General features: G+C 22.5%; 1 long non-coding RNA gene across 1 annotated transcript in view; it reads left to right on the top strand.

Moving 5' to 3' along the window:
* Nucleotides 1-417: 417 nt before the first annotated feature.
* Nucleotides 418-18,073, top strand: part of LOC129608293 (uncharacterized) — a 79,314-nt gene continuing 61,658 nt past the window's right edge. Inside the window, exons 1-2 of the long non-coding RNA XR_008696881.1 lie at nt 418-589; nt 1,802-2,526. This is a non-coding gene — a long non-coding RNA (uncharacterized LOC129608293). The remainder of the gene's footprint in view (nt 590-1,801; nt 2,527-18,073) is intronic.

Genomic DNA, 18,073 nt, shown 5'->3' with positions numbered 1-18,073 from the left:
AAAAAAAACATAACTTTTTTATAACAACTTTTCAACTTAAAGTTGTCTGCACTCAAAAGAAAATATAAGTATGTACATATAAAGAGAAATAACTGGTAAAGTGGCAAACTAACTGGTAACTGGTGATCAACATGTTTCTGTTTTATACCTACATACATACATATGCACACACATTTTTATTTACGTTTAATTCTTAGCTTTTGGATCGTGCTTTAGAGCATTTTTTTCTTTGATTTTTTTTTTGTTTTAAAGAAATATTAAAATTACACTTAAGCATATAAGTATTTTGAGTTGAAAGAAATATTTAAATGAAATGAAAAAAAAAAAAAAATAAGAGGCAAAATAACAAAAAATAGGCAAAAAATAAAAAAATTTTTTTGAGTGAGACAATAAACCACACACTCTAATAGACACGATCAAAAAAGATTTTTGCAATTTTTAAATTCAGTTAAAGAAAAGTGCTTGTCCGTTAAGCACTTGCACACGGATTAGAGCACAAATAAAAAATATTAAAGAATAAAAAAGGAAAACAAGAAGAAGAAAATAAGAAATATTATTAAAAATTATACAAAACAAGGAAAAGCAAAAAGTAAACGAATAAAATTTAGAAGAATTTTTTTTTAAACCTAATTTTTTCACAAAAAACGAAAAGTGCCTACAAAGAAAAAAAATTCAAAAAGGATACACTAAAAAAAATTTCCAATAATCATTTGCATATTAGTGTTTTAATCCGAAATTTTTTTTTTTTGCATATAGAAATCAAAAATATTTTCGTATAACAGATTAACAGTAATAAAAAAATATTTTTTTTTTTATATTAAAAAATTTTGTTTGTAATTTGAATTTGAATTTTAACATTTTAATTATAGTAATACAGTAGATTTTTTTAACTGGCATTTTAAACAATAACAATATTTTCCAATAAGTGTATAACAGTTATTTTTTTTCGAAAAATAAAATTTCAAAACGAAATTTATTGTACCATTTACAATATCTGGAATATTTTAGTGTGTGCAATAATATTTTTTAATATATATATATATATATATATATATATATGCATATATATATATATATTTATATATGTATATATGCATTATATTGTATATATAAAACTATATAATAACTTGTATGTTAAATATAATATTGAGTATACAGAACAGATTGGAACTGCAAGAAATGAAAATATTTAAAATTTGAAAATTTCTCTCTTATTTTTTTTTCGTATTTTTTTTATCCAAATTAATAACTATTATTAAATTAAATTTAATAATAATATATTAGTTCAGATATTTATATATACAAATATATATATTACAAAAAAACTGAAAAACAAATTTTTTTTTTGGATAAAAATAAAAAAATTATTTCTGCATTAATTGTTTTTTTTTTTTTATTTTGTAAAAGAAATTTAATATTTATTAGGAAACAGAAGTTTTCAATTTCAATATAATATTATATATATAACATTTTGATATATATATATATATATATATACATATATATATATGTGCATATAATATATAATATATACATATATGTGTGTATGTACATATGCATTTCATATTGAATTAATCACGAATTAAACAAAAGTGAAATTTTTTGATGGTTTTTTTTTTTGTTTTTTAAATTAAAAGAAGAAAAGAGAGTAATAAATAAAATTTAAAATTATATATATATATATATGTATATATATATACATATGCATATATAAAGTTAAAAAAAGTATAAGAAATAAATTAATAAGAAATTTTTTTTATTTATTTTTTTTTTTAATTTGCATTTGAAATCGAACGAAAAGGAAAATTAACAGAGAAAAAAGAAAAGAAGAGAAAAGAAAATATTGAAAACATAAAGGAAAAAAATGAAGGAAAAACTCTGAATTTGCGAATTTTTTATTTTATTTTTTTTTGGTTTTTTTTTTAATAAATGAGAGTGAGAGGTTAATGTTCAATTGAAAATAATTTTTTTTTATGTAATCACAATAAAAAAAAAAATAAATTTGAAAAATTTTGAAAAAAATATTTGAAAAAATTACTCAATACAAACCTATTAAAAATACCTTGATAAAAAAAAGGATATTTTCTTTTTTTGAATTCGAAATTGGAGAAAAAAAATGAAAATATAAAATAATAAAAAAAAACAAAGTTTTCTCCTTAAATTTTTTTTGAATTTTTCCTTAAATTTGATAATTTTGAATTTTAAAAAAAAAAAAATTTTTTTTTTGAAAGCAAAAAGGGATAATAAAGGATTTCTTTTTTTAGAAAAAAATTTTCTGATTTTTTTGTGTTAAAAATAAAGAAAAATAGAGAAAGGAAAAAGAGAGATTTAATCTTAATCTCATTGAATTTTTTTGTTTTATTTCTAAATCTTTTTTATATTTACACTTGTGATTCTAATTTGTGAACTTTACAATAAAAATAAGAACAGAAGAATTTAAAAAGGACATCATCATGGCAACAATTAAAAATTTATTTGGATTATTCAATATATTTGGATTATTAATATTATTAATTAATATAACAGGTAAGAATTGCACTTTTGTATTTTAATTTTGAAAAATTATGAGCTATAATATTTTAAGATTGAATTCGAAAATATTTTAATATTAAAGAGTGTGAAGGATTTTTCTTGAATAAATTTGTTATACGAGTACATGTATAAATTATTATTTTGTGGTTCAAAATCAAATTATATACTTATAAAGATTTTCCAAATACAACTTGTAGCTTTGGAAACTCATAAATTTTTATGATATTTTAGAATCAGAAATAATATTTTAATTTCATCAAGTTGAATAATTTAAAAATATCATGAATAATTGAACATAACATGACGGGTATTGTGGTTGCCTCGATTTTATTGGCTAAAATTTCTTACAGGAAGAATTCGAGTAACTTAAAATCAGAAAAATTCAAGTAACTTCGATCGACCTTTTCAATGTTCTGTGTCACAATATACGGACTATAGGACGCATGAGCTAACTATACGATAACGTGTTGTTATCGTATAGTTGGTGCTATACGGTAGCATGTTGCGTCAAATAAACTTATCTATTTGTTGCTTTTCTTATACGAATATAAGTAGGAGCCATACGGTAAGGCCATACGGTGTATTCTTGTATAAGTAAGCCATTGGTTTTCTTGTATAAATAAGACGGTGCTTAAGGTCAGACTCTACAGTAGCATTGATTTTGTGCTTAATTTATTCTGAAATTTGGTGACGCTTTCTTTTAATTCGATGTGCAGTAGCTATATACGTTCGATTCTGGTTATACTAAATGCTTGTACTAAGCAGTTGTTCGATTTCAAAATTAAATAAATTAATTAAAAAAAAATTTATAGGTGTAATTCCATAATTAAAATACTGTGGTTGTAATTGTTACACGACACCCTTTGAATTTTTAATAGTATACAGATTTGATTTTACAAAGCCCCGTTATTTGCAATTTATACATATAATTCAATATATACAATAAATCTACCTCATACATTGATTTTCTCTTTTCTCATCATTTGCCAATGTCACCAAAAATTTTCCCAATGTCAAACTCTTTAAAAATATTATTCATCAGCGCATATTTAAATTAATTTCTTAATAAATTAATTTTTAACATTTCATTATTAATGTATGATTCAAAATCTGCTTTAGTTTATTTTAAGAAAATTTTTGGCAATCACAAATTTCAATATTCACCTTTTTAGAATTGTGTGAACTATGAACCTTTTTCTTTTTGTACATTATAAATATGGGAAAAAATCCATTGAACATTTCCTTAAACTCTGTTGACTACAATATATCGTATAACAATATTGAAAATGAATTAATGACCAAATGAGTGTAGTATAAAACCAAGAAATCAGAAAAATATTGAAATCGGTGAGTGAAAAATTATTAAATTTCATTGATTTTATAAAAATAATTTTTGGTTTTTGGTTTTAAAATCTCATAAATTTCTTGTATAATAAAAGTGGAAAAAAACAATAAACACAGCGGTACTTTGCATGAACTTGAAGCATTTTTCCTTTTTTTTTTGAATTGATTAAACAAACAGCAGTAAAATTGCAACTGATCAAAAAAGAAAAAAAAAAAATTTTTTTTGTGCTCTGCTCTGTTTAAAATCGATTTAACAAAAAAAAAACTGAAGCGCCAAGGTCCTTACTGAACAGGATTTCTTTTTTAAGATTTAAAATGGTATTTTAAATAATGAATTAAATAATATTTATTGGTACAAATTTATTTTTAATGAATAATAAAATAAATTGGATCTTAAAAGCAAAAAAAAAAATTAATGACTCCATGAAATGTAGAAAAGTGACGGTAGAAAAATTTTATTATTGCAGAGCCCAAGTTGAACTACACAGGATAACAAAACGATTTTAAATATTTATATATATATATACAAATGTGCATGGGGCTTTAATGTCACAATGTCAATATTTTTAATATAAGTACTTAATAAGATTAAAAAATTGTTTTTGAACTTGTAGCCACAATCATGTAGAGTGCACGTACATATAGGGAATTAAAAGTTAAGGACAAACGTTTTATTTTTTATCAATTGTATTATGATAGCTTGGAGTAATAAATTTGCGAAATACTACGCTAAATTGTAAATGTAATATTATAACTATACGTAACTGAATACGGTGCTTATTTGGATTAAGAAAGGTTAAAAGGTCTAGAATGCAATTAGTATCTGTATAGATAAGGTAGACAAGAAAATAAAATTATTGTATTTTTTTTTGTATTTCAGAATTAAAATATAAAAGGGAAAAATGCAATTTTTTTCTTTAATAGCCGGAATGGAAACGTTTTTTTGCGGTCTCATTTTATATAATAAATATTGTGATTTTTATTTGCATCTTACTTATGTAAAATTAATAGTATTTAAATATAGAAATGAGAAGCATAAATAATTGAATTAATAAAAATGTCTGGCTATGTGTTGGCACAAAAAAAACCTGACTTTGATTGGTCTATTAATTTGAATAATCTTATCATTTCGAATTAAATTTGTCTTTTAAATTTTTATTAACTTTTCATGTATGTTATTTTTTTCGTTTAACATTAATCTTGGGAATCATAGACATTTTGTTGGTCTAGCAAACTATTGTAAGATAGTAGTTATTTCGCCAAGGATATTTGAGGGCAAAGGCAAAATAATATTCCATGGAAATTTTTTTTTTGTATGATTAAATTTTGTAATTAATGAATGAGTTCAATTAAATACGTTCTATATAGTTAGGAATGATGGCTAAGCGATTTATCCAGCATTCTTAATGTTAGATTTCATTAAATTTCTTTTACTTTTAATTTAAGTTTTGCTTAAAATCCATAGTTTAGGAATTTTCAGAGAAAAGTTTCATTAGTAAATAAAAATTTCATAATTATATGTAAAGTTTTCTATTTTTAATATAAAAAAATATTTTAATATTACTCAAATCTCCTTTATCATTACATTGGAGTGAAGACTTTCATATTATTTAATTTTTTCTTCTCATATTTAGTTAATCCCTTGTTGTCATTTGAATAATTTCAATTTGAAATTAAAAAATATTCCAATTTACATAAAAATAAATTTTGTCTGATACATAAGCATTTAAATTTTTATTTGTGACTCGGGTTGATTCTAAAAAATAAAATTAAGAATACAATTAATTTTATAATTTTAAATATTCCGTGGAGTGGCATTGAAGCTTTAAAAGAACCACCAGCATATCAACATTTGTTATTTAATAATTTCCAAATTTTCTAGAAAATGCATAAAAAAAATTTCAATTTTCTATAATAATTTGAACAAGAATGCTCTTCAAATCTTAGCAGATAACAGAATAATCGTATATATAACAGTTATAACAAAAGTACAAGAATATTGCGTTCTAAGAAAACAATTTCAAAATTCTTGCTTTTTTTACGAAAATTAAGCAAATAATTTATAACTTATTTTTCATTTTTTAAACAAAGATTATTAAAAATGAATAAAGATAAAATGGGAACCGGCCATAATGGCATAATCTATTCAACTTTTCTATTTTAGAAATTCTGATGAAATGATCTAATATTAATTTAACTGTTTAATTTCTATAAAACAAACAAAATAAATAAATAAATAAATAAATAAAAAAAGTTGTTTTGTTAAAAAAATATTTTTTTTGAAAAAAATTAATAAAATTTCGCACTCTGCTTTTTATTGAAAATAGAATTTTTAATGTTGTTATATAAATAAACTATTAAGTCAACAAACTTTTTATTAAAACTAAAATATTTTATGCGATTAATTAAAAAAAAGTAAGCAAGTAGTTTCTTCCTTAAATTACTTAAGATTATATAAAAGGTATAAAACAGTTTTATGAATTTTTAAGATAAAAACTTAATGAAATACACATAAAAAGCATAGACACTTATTAAAAACAGTGGAGCAAAATATAATAGTACAAATAATATTGTATATGAATTGAAGACATGAGTGAATGAAGGTGTCAACTGTACAGTTTTCGACTAAATTAACCTTCTTTCAAAGCAAAATAATTCAAAAGTGTGATATAACACTTTTTGAAGATAAGCTATTTCTTAAACTGAGTCATTTTTTGAAAAACTAGTTTTTGCATATGAAAGATAAACATTCAAAACTTCTATTTATACAATAAACCCATTTTCGTAAAAATTGTAAATGACAACTTCATTCACTCGTGTCTTCAATTCTTATATAACAATCAGAATTTAATGTTAGCCTAGTTAGACAAGAATTTTCAGTTGCCCACTTACATATTATATAAGTAAGAATTGTAAATTAAATTTTATGACAGAACAGTATTAAGTTTGCCACCATATTGTGTATAGTACACTGGAGAATTGTAATATGTATATGAATTGGAGAATTATAGTATAATTAAATTATTTCTCCAAAAATTCTCATACAACATACAATTGCTCAAATCCGTATGTTTCTGTCTTTAATCAAATAACAATATCAGCTGTTTTGATATCAAAAGCTCACTCATTGGCTGTAGTTACATAATTCATTGCAGTTTGTATGTTTAAACAAACTATACAAGTTTTCATTTTGTTAAAATTTCATTTAAGAAAAGATTCTACTGTTTAATTTTGCAATTAATTAGAATATAATAAATGCTTGTTTATAAATTTAAAAATTCATTAAAAGTGTTATACGATTATTCTGTTATGTGTTAAGAATTTTAATATTAATTGGAATTATACTTATTTCTTATATAGATTAAAATGTTATATATATGTATAACAGTATATAATAAAAGAAATATGTATGAATGTAGAGTTACCATTTTAAGAATATTATGATTGATTTCTAAATTTAGTATTTAAATTTTAAAAAATAAATATATATATATACTCGTATGTATATATACATTATATATAACGGAAATAAATTAATTAATAAATTTTGTACTGTTTCTCGTTAATCTTTATTTGATTTTTAAGTATTTCACGACAAAAAAAAAATTAAAATGTAGTACAATTTATGTAGCCTACGCTTGAATATGTTTTAAAAGATTTTATAGCTTAATTAAATATTATGTGGATATATCCGGCTCTTTTACCTCTCAATTCTTAAATTTTAATTCATATTTAATTTTAATGTTAATTTTTTGTTGTAAGTAGTTAAAATTGTCATCGTATATGCTGCTGTACAATATTTATTATTTAATATTGAAAATGCAATACGATTTCGTTAAATTATTAATTAATAAATTAATTGATAGTAAACACTATTGAAACTGATAATAGTTTTTGCTGGGTCTTGCTAGCGTTTTATTAAAATTTGGAGTTTATAGAACTTTATTACTTATATATTTGATTTTGTTTTACACACAAGTTCGAAATTTATGGATTTTATTCAAACAAGAATTTTTAATTGAAATTTACAATTTTTAGCGAACAAATAAATACGAACCCATACAGTGATGTATAACTTCTGAAATTAAAAGTTTAATGTGTTCTTTGCCTCAAGTAATTTCATTCCTCATATTATAAATGCCTAGTAATTTTAATCAACAATTCAAAATCACCAAATTTACAATTTCATATTGTATAGATTGTAGAGAGTGTGTATCAATCAGAAGTGTAATTTTATGTTGAAATCGTGTGTATTGAATTATAAAATTTTTTAATATGGAATATGTATTACAAGATTTCCTTTATTTTCTGAAATGAAATGAAATAAATAATTTAATTATTATAAAAATTACTTGCACATGCTTGCACATATTACATGTTATACATAATATACTCGTAATGTATAATTTTTTTTCACATGGGAATTAAACTATATAGTAATTATTAATACATAATTAAATTTTTTTTTTCAAAAATGTGGAAAAATGTGGAGTGGTAAACAATATATGCTTTTTGTCGCTATATTCAGGGTGTGTTTTCCTAACTTTCAATTGTTGGAATATAAAATTTACAATTAATATATTTGTGGCATGATATTTTTGATATACTATAAAATATACAAAAGAGTTTCAAAAAATTTTATGATTTCTTACAAATTTTATAGATCTATATAATAAAAATTAAGCAATTAATGAAAAATTTACAAAAAATTTTGGTTTATTGCCAGTATAAATTTTTTTTTTAAATTGTACTATGGTATTGTATGACACTATTGAATATACACTTACTCGCAAAACTGCTCGATTTTACAACATTTCCATAAAAAATATTTCGGAAAATGTACCTATAATTATTTATATATAACAGAAAAAATAAAATTATATTTCTTAGCTAATTTAAAAACTTTGATACTTTAACTGTTATACCCATACAATTTTTTTTTTTCTAAACGTATTCCTCTTTTTAAAAGTACTCTCTTTTTAAAATGTTTAGAATTCGATCTCAACCAAATGTCAAACTAAAAATGTCAGTTTCAACTCAAAATTATATGCCGAAATGAAATGTGTTTTTATACAAACCATTCGTTTGATAGATTGTTCTATTTTTTCTTTAAATTTCTAATTTTTTTTTTTTCAAACTATATATTTAAGGACTTTTGTTATACAAGACAATTTATTGACTATAATTAATTCTATTTATGGAACCTTAAAACAAAAAATAATTACCGTTCCATTGTACAATATCAATTTTCATGTTTTCATGTCCTCTCTCTCTCTCACTCTTTTATAATATTAATTTGTCATAATAATTTTTAAACGTTAAGCTAAAAAAAACTATAATATAGTAATTAAAAAAAAATTAGAACAAAAAATAATTAAATTTTTTATTTTCTAGTACAATATTCTTTTGATCTTAAAATTAAATAATCTCCAGCTGTACGCGATACCAACATTTTTGTACTATTAGACACTAAGAACTGTAAGCAATAAATTAATGTAATTAAAATGGAAAAAAAAGGAAAAATTATTTCCATTTTTTTTTTAATTTTATAAAATTTTTGACATTTAAAGATAATAATTTTTTTTTTATTGAAAATGTTGTACATGCGCCAGTAGGCATAATATGCTGTCACTATATAAAATTATGCTTCCAATTTAATATAACAACAAAAAAAAAAGGGAGTTCCCATCTTATAAAATATTGAAGCATGGTGAAACATAAAAAAAAATATCGAGAAAAAAAAATCCCATTCTCAGGCTCTAATTCCTTTTTTTTTTTGGTCTTTAGCAATTTTGTGTGTTAAAATGTTTACGAGTGAGCATTTTTTTTCTTCTACTATTAAATTTGTTCTAATTATTAGTCATACCGCATAACATAAAGAGAAATAAAACAAAATAATAAAATTTTCAAAAAGACCATAATTTTATGCTTTTGTACAAAAAAAACAAGCATGTGTTTTTTTTTCGATTTTATTTGAATATTTAACCAATGACTTTTCTTGGATTTTTTCGCTTTAAAAAAATTTTGTATGCATTTCAAAGTCATTAAAGCTTGAAACACAAAAAAAAAACTAAATAAAATATTTTTTTATTTTTTTTATTTTCTTACATTTTAAAAATTTAAGTGCTTCCAAAAATAAAATTTTGAAGCAGTTTGATTGCGATTTTCATTTTTTTGATCGTTCTAATTTATATTCATTTCGTACTCATGTCGAACATACCTTCATTCAAAGATTTTGTTCGATATGGTTTGAAGTTTGATGAAATGTTTGAAATATCCGTAGATGAAACAAAAATCAACCCAACTGCATTTAAATTATTTTTGACATATGCCCGATATCATAAAGAATAAAATTTGGGAAATATTTAAAATATTTTGGAACAAAAAATTTAAATTCACAATAAATTCACTTAAATTCTATTTAAATTCACAATTTTCTTTATTACTACAGCATAGTACATAAATAAATTTTGTAGTAATTTTACTATATTATTAATAAAATGAAAACATTAAATTACAAAATTTTTGAGTTTCCAACCCAAAAAAAAAAAAAATCAAGAAAATTCCATTCACGGTTGTTTATAGAATTGCAAAGTTTCATTTCTTCTTTTTGATTTTTTTTTCATAGTTTTCAACATCTTTTCAAGTATTTCAGCTTTTTTTGTTTGTTTCTTTTAGTTTTTCAGTTTTTCTTATTAGATTTTCTTGTATAAAATTTAATTTTTTCTTTACGTTTCTTTTTGGTATTAAAATATAGTAAATTATTTTCCAAGCAGATTTTCTGTTCCATATTGTTGTTGTTGCAAGTATTTACTAAAAATTTTATGCAACTATTGTAAATACAATGTACTATTAAATTAAAAAGCTCTGTTTTTTCTCAAAAGATTTTTAATTTTTTTTTTTCAACTATATTATTAATGAGTTCGTTTCTGACTTTTTGTATAGATTTTTCTGTTTATTACTTTCTGTGTAGTAATTTTGCTGTTTTCTTGCCTAAAATATTAGTTGAGAAAAAAATTCTGGTTTTCTAAACCTTAACAATACTTGTGTGTGTGTGTGTGTTCGTTTCTATTAACTTAACCGTTTAGAAAAAAAGTAAAAAATTAAAAATAGAAAAATTGAATAAAAAATTAAAAAAATAAAAAAATTTTTTTTTTGTTAAAGGTGTAGCCAAGCCTTGCGACAAACCCAATTACTATTATAATGTGTTCCAATATTTTCTAAACATGTTTTCTTGCTTGTTTCTTTTTGTTTTCTATATGCTTGTTTAATGTTTGCTATATTCTATATTTTATTTTCATATTTTATGTTCTTTTTCTTCTAAATTTTCATTTCAAGAAAACTTGTCTTTATGAATCTAACTCGAAAAACTATAATACTCAGAACTTAAAAATGAATTAAATTTTATTTATTTTGTTATACATATTTTAATGTACTTACATATGCATTAGCAACAATATTAAAATTGCAATAGATAATTATGACAATTATAGGATACTATTTATAACTACTCCCTTACTCTTGTATAGTATCGACAGAAAGAACTCGGAGCGGAATCACCGTCTTCTCCATGCCAAAGATGGACTTGAGGGCAGAGGATAAGCTATCGTCTCCTCCTCCTCCTCCTTGTTATACAGCACCTCCTGTAGATATCGTTAGCAGGACAATTTTTTTCGCTTAAATACTTCGCTTAAAAGTATTTAAGCGAAAAAATTACCCTGTTAAAATATTAAAAAAAAATTTTAATGTATTTTTAAAAAATTTTTTGTATGTGATTGTGCGCTACGTAGAAAGAGGATTCACAATGGGCTTAAAATCATTTTGACAGATTCAATTGAAATAAAAATTATTACTGATTTAAGGAGGTCAAGGTGACTATTTAAAAATAATTTTTTTTATATAAGCGAAATTGTTTACCCGTGTTCAGTTCTAATAATTCTAATAAAATATTTTTGGTTCCTAATTTTATAACTGATAAATAATATTTTACACTTTCTAAAAATCACATAAAAATTTTTATGATTTCACGAAATTAATTTTTGCAATAATTAGTGAAATTTGAATATTTATCGGCCTTTAAACTTTATTCTATACGTTTGATTAAACATAAAAAATTCATTTTAAATAAAATATTTATAGTTTCTTATTTAAATTGTAGGTATGCAAAAAATTAAAGTCAAAAATATTATTTTCAAGGTTTTCTTTTCAAAAAAATTAATTGGTAATTAAAAATTATTAAACTTTTCAGAATTTTCAATCAATAAAAATTCAACGATGCATTAAAAATAAAAAAAAATTGAAAAAATTTTTTAAAAATTTTAAAATTAAAAAGCAATCAACCCTTAAAATATTTTCAATTCACAATAGATAGATAACATTTATAAAATAAAATCATATAGAGAATCGAGAATTCACAATAGAACTATTAAGTCACATAATAACAAGAAGAAAATAAAAAAAAAGAAACTACTTAAATGCGAGTTTATTTTTTTTTCTTCAAAATTAAATTGCAAAATTACCAAACAAAATGTTGAAAGCGTTGAAACTATAACAGTATACCTCTTATACAAAAAAGTGGAAATTCCGTTCAACTATATTACAGAATAAATAATAATAATAAAAAAAGCAAAACACAAAAAAAAAGCACTTACTGTTACTATTATTATTACATAGAATGTCGTTAATTTTTCCTTGCCTGTTACTCTAAAATAGAAAAAAAAGGCAACAGCAGCAGTTTTAATAAAAAAATAAGAAAAAACAAAAAATTGTAGTTATTTAACATGTTTACGTGTGTATGTATATTATTTTATGAAAAAAAAAAACCTAATAATAGTACCAAGGTAAACTGCTTTTCTAGTTCTTAAGCCCATATTTAATTTAGAAAAAAAAAACAAAAAAAAATTGCAGTATTTTTTCTAATAAAATCAATTTCGTTTTTTTTATTGTTGTTGTTGTTGTTGTTGTATTCAACATTGCTGCTGATTTCTTTGTTCAATAAACGCCTTGGTAACAGAAACACAAAAATGTAACAATAACAATAATAAAGCAAAAACAATTTTAATTTTTCTCTTTATTTTTATTTTGTTCTCTTTTTTTTTTTTGCTTGTTTTCTACTTCTAAGACTATTGCTGTTGCATGCAATTACTGTTTAAATAATAATACCATTATTGTACTGTTATTAAAATTATTGTTTGGAAAGAAACGAAACTAAAAGTATAGAAGAGAAACAATAATGGCAAAAAAAAAACACCCTGTTTAAAAATGCAAAAAAAAAAAAAAAATAACAACAAAAATATAAGAAAAGAACAATAAAAAATCTTTGATTCTATGTTTACTTGCGCTTGCATATACACAAGATATGGTAAAACTTGTTGTGTTATAATTGTAGGTGAATGAATATCTTATTAAGGCAATAGGTATAATACAGTGCTATAGAGGTTATGAGTTGGTTATCTAGCTTATAGTGTTCTATTATTTAAGTATTTAAGGAGAAAAATAGAAAAAAACAACTGACAACTTTTACTTTAAGAAACTATGAAGCGTTACAAAAGTATTTTTTGTTCTTGGTTTTTTTTTTTTTGGTATTGTTCTTTAATAGCATTTTGCATTTATAATTCGGTTTTTGAAATGAAAAGTTTTCGTATTTTGTGGTCATACCCATTTTAAAGAAATATTATTAAGTATACCAATAATAAAGTTAAAAGGTAAAAAAAAAAATAGCAAAAATATAAGAACTAAAACAGCAAAATCAAATGAATTGAAACTGAAAAGATCTTTTTTTTTTTATAACTAATTTATAATATAATAATTGTAAATTATTATTCAGAATTATTGTTAAGTAATAATGAATATAAAAGAAATCTAGATCTATATCTCTAATACAGTCTATATAATATGTAAGTATATGGACAAGTCTTTATGTATTCAAACTCCTTTCAATATGACCTTTGATCATTCATCTGATCTTTTGTGTGTTACTTAAGAATTAAGTTTGTAATACTGTGCTGTACACAAGCTGGTGCTATATACACAATAGTTATATAATGACTTTGTTTGGTTTGTATATAGTTATACTTTTTTCTACCGCACATAATTTATTCACAATATATGTACCTATATAATTATGTTCTTAGCCAAAAAACCAAAATTTGCGAATTGAATTTAATTGAATATAAAACACGATTTTCTATTTTACGAAATAATATTTGAATTTATGAATAAAATATAATAATAAATAAAAAAATAAGAATTAAATTGTGTAAAATGTGAAAATGGTGACAGATTATCAGGTAGTTTTTTTACAGAATTTTTTTTTTGAAATTTTGAAATTATCAATTGCATAAAAAGATGTGCTAACAATAAATTGTAGATTAACGTTACCAGATAAGTTATTAAATTAAATTTGTTTTTTTTTTTTAATATTGTGTATTCAAAATTATTATAGAATTAAAATAGAAATTTTTTCACGCAATTTACAAAAATAAAATATTTAAATTTAATATTATGCACTGAATTGCCGTGTATTTTGACAAAATGATGTTGTAAAATTTAATAAAAAAATTAATTTAATTTTAACACAATAGCCCGCACATACCGCCGGATGTCTCCTTTTCCGCCGCACATTCGAACAATCCCGAACTCCTCAAAAATCGACTAAGATTTCTAACTAACATTCGCTAAGTCCATAGGGCGTTCGAAGACGTAAGATTTCTGCCTGGATTTCGCCAATCAGACAATGATCCATTAGAATACCTATTAAAGGCCCTTGTCACGGCCTGGCTGCCAGTTAAAATATTGATATTAAGCAAATGCGACTATCTCTGCCTGAAAGACACTACAGTAATCCGGTAAATGGAAAGACAGCTCAACATACAATTGCTCAAAATAGACTGCCCAACCTATTCTGTTATTAAGTTTGGATCCATTCGTGTAAAAATAAACTTATCCGCCCCTGACACCCCCTTCGTTCACACATTAAGAATTATCATCTGACTACATTTTATGTATAATATAAATGTACAAATACTTAGATGTTTACATTGTAATTACATTTATTAAAATAAAATCAGATTATGTTAAGAGGAAAGGTATATGCTTTATGTAATGGAATAATGTGAAAACTGTACTACAAATTGATGTGACATAAATTTTAAATAAATTAAAAAAAATCAATTAATATATTTAATTAATTAATGGTTAACGATATGTCTACATACATTCTAACATTTTTAATTATATGCAATGACTTTTAAGTTTTTATAATAAAATAATTTAATAAATAAAAAAAAAAAATTTAAAAAGAATGGCGGATGTAAGGAAATTAAAATATAAAAAAATAACATTAATTAGTTTTGCTTTTCTGTTTCTTTGTTCTTATATTGTAGGCACTGATCTAGTCGACATGTATGATAAATGTCAGTTATTCAACGCTTATATAATGTTTTACAGCCTCTTTATTATTATTTGGATTAAATATTTTTACTGTTTTACATTTAAATGGTGGTAAAACCACAATGTGAACAAGCCAAATAATGTTATAAATTATATAAGTGTAATATAGTTAATACAGGAAACTTGTTCATCTAATATAAATAAGATTTTAGAATTAAAATAAATAATTATTATTAAAATTACTTTATATAAATGCATATTATTATTTTTATAATATATTTGTTGTGTAGGATAAGGCCATGAAACAACTTAAAAAGATTATTAAATTTCAATGAAATTTATTTTTTTAATTAATAAATATAAAGTTTGTATATTGTAGATTTAGAATAGAAATTTCTATGATTTAAGAATTTTAGTAATGCTAATTCTAGAATAGCTCATGAGTTATTTATTAACTGTATTCAAGATTTTTTCAAAAACTGAACCTTGTCAAATATTCTTTTTATTATTTAAAAAATTTTAATATTAAAGTATGAAGTATGTCACAAATTTTTATGGAATTCTCGAAATCAAAGTGCACGAAATAGTTTACAATAAGTCCTTTACATTTTTTATTCAAAATATACGCACAGCGTGCCGCTAAAGTTCATAATTTACATAAAAAATGGCGGCATGTGGGCATATTAACTATATGTATGTACTGTATTTCTTTTTAACTCATATATAATATTATAAAAATTGAAATTCTTAAAAATTCGTGAAAAATATTATTTTAATTAAATTGCATTTTTAGTGTGCCTTTAAGGCAAATCAACACGCAGGCTATACAAATATAAATTTTCAATTAAAGTTCAATCAAATAATATTCACAATATTTTAATATATGTATATACAGATATACATACGTGAATACATTATATTATTTGTTGTAATAAAAACGAAAGCATATGCGTGTTTCAAAGATTAAATTTTAATAAAAATCTGACCTACAGCTATGTTTTTTTTATATATGCAAACAATATATGAGAGCAAGTAAGTTTTTATTTTGAAAGCTTAATTTTAACATTTAAAATTTATTTAAAAATTATTTCCAAAATTATTTCTACTATAATTTTTTGGAAATTTAGAATTAAGTAATAATTTTTTAATTAGTAGGCCCTAAAACATATTTAATTCACCTAAAATTTATTGTATAAATCAAATTTAGTCAATTTTTTTTGCAACGCAATTGCATAATTTTCCTTCGCTCATGCAATTTATATAATTTACAATATGGGAATTTACAATAAGTCACAATCTTTATGAATCATCTTAAAAGAGTTCATGCACTGCGAAAATAGACAGGAAGAATTTTTTTTTTTAATTTAAAAATTAGTTGAATCTTAACACGTTCAGTTTATACAATTAAGAAAATTTAATTTAAAGATAATAGCGATATCTATACTTGTAATTTAACAGATTCACCTGAATACAAAAATAAATGTATGTATAGAGAAAAGAAAAATTTAAAGATTTGAAATTAATTAATAGATTGTTGAGGGAAGCACATTTTCCTATATTAAAATGGTGGTAGACTTTCAAAATTTTTTAGATTAGCTCGAATTGCTTTTGAGTTTCTAACAGTTTCTAATATAAATTCAAAAATCCCAGAAAATGCTCGGAATTTTTTTGTACTTAAGAAACATGAAAAAAGTTCATTTAAGACAATTGAATAGGCGAATTTTAAACAGACGAACAATCAGCCGAACTTAAATTAAATTTATTTTTGGTATAATTTGCTTTCCCAAAATATGCTAAAATAATTTTATTTAAAATTAACAAAAAAAAAAAGAAAAGAAAAGGAGATGAAAAGATTATCTTGTTGAAGATGAACTCATCTACTGCATCAGGATAGAGACTTGTCTACAAATTTGACCCTCACGTTAACGAAAATCTACCTGCTGTAGTTGTTTTTGTTTTTTTAATTTCTTTCTTTTAATTCCAACTGAAAAATGGAGAGAAAAATTCATGAAAATAAGAAAAAAAAATTGAAGAAGAAAAAAACTGAAAATTTCAACATTTTTCCAGCATTGAAATTTTGTGTTTTTTTCTTTTGTTTTTTTTTTTAGTTGACGTTAACCCGTAACTCTTGCAATTCTTTGATTACCATTAATTTTATTTGTCGAAATATGATTTTTATTAAATATTTTTTATAAAATGTTTTTAAAAAATTTCCTTTGAAAATTGCTCGAAAAAATTTTTCAAGGATTGAAAATTGGCCGATTTATGGCTACATTTGAATTATCAAAGAAATCGCTTTATTCCTGAAACACTAATTCAAACACAGTTTTTATTGAGTCTGCGGTACCAAAAATTGGAAGGTCTAAATTTATAATAAAATTTATAAATTCAGAATCATAAGTCAACAACTTTTTAATTCTGCGAACCGATATAAAATTCAATTATAAAAATTTTCTCTACGAACAAACAGATATACATACATAAAACATATTTATGGTTGCAAGCAAGTCCATAAAATTTATTTTTCAATTATGCATACTTTAACAATGATAATTACTTGTATGTATATGCGATTTCAACTATCTGATGATTAATGTGCTTGGGACTTTAAATATTTTTATTGTATTTTTTTTTTCAATGCTCTTAAGCATTTATGTTTAATTATGTGCATGTATGTATGTATGCATGTGCATGATCAACTTCTGCTTTTAGTATTGTTGTATGCAATATCATTGAAACTGCCAGATTTTTCACTTTTACTTTCATGGTATACGCATTTTCTTTTCTATTTTATTGTTTTGCGATT

This window comes from Condylostylus longicornis, unplaced genomic scaffold, assembly GCF_029603195.1.
Source record: "Condylostylus longicornis isolate FDR11 unplaced genomic scaffold, ASM2960319v2 ptg000031l, whole genome shotgun sequence".
Classification (NCBI taxonomy): domain Eukaryota; kingdom Metazoa; phylum Arthropoda; class Insecta; order Diptera; family Dolichopodidae; genus Condylostylus; species Condylostylus longicornis.
The sequence above is the reverse complement of the archived record's forward strand: the minus strand, read 5'-3'. Positions and strand labels throughout refer to the sequence as shown.